Genomic DNA, 437 nt, shown 5'->3' on the forward strand with positions numbered 1-437 from the left:
CCTTTGCCTACTTTTTGATGGGGTTTTTTCTTGTAAATTTGTTTAAGTTCTTTGTAGATTCTGGATATTAGCCCTTTGTCAGATGGATAGATTGCAAAAATTGTCTCCCATTTCTGTAGGTTGCCTGTTCACTCTGATGATAGCTTCTTTTGCTGTGCAGAAGCTCTTTAGTTTAATTAGGTGTTTTAGACATGAAGTCTTTGCCCATGCCTGTGTCCTGAATGGTATTGCCCAGGTTTTCTTCTAGGATTTTTATGGTTCTAGGTCTTACATTTAAGTCTTTGATCCGTCTTGAGTTGATTTTTGTATAAGGTGTAAGGAAGGGGTCCAGTTTCAGTTTTCTGCATATGGCTAGCCAGTGTAACCCAACACTATTTATTAAATAGGAAATCTTTTCACCATTGCTTGTTTTTGTCAGGTTTGTCAGAAATCAGATG

Source organism: Rhinopithecus roxellana, chromosome 8 (genome assembly GCF_007565055.1).
Source record: "Rhinopithecus roxellana isolate Shanxi Qingling chromosome 8, ASM756505v1, whole genome shotgun sequence".
Classification (NCBI taxonomy): domain Eukaryota; kingdom Metazoa; phylum Chordata; class Mammalia; order Primates; family Cercopithecidae; genus Rhinopithecus; species Rhinopithecus roxellana.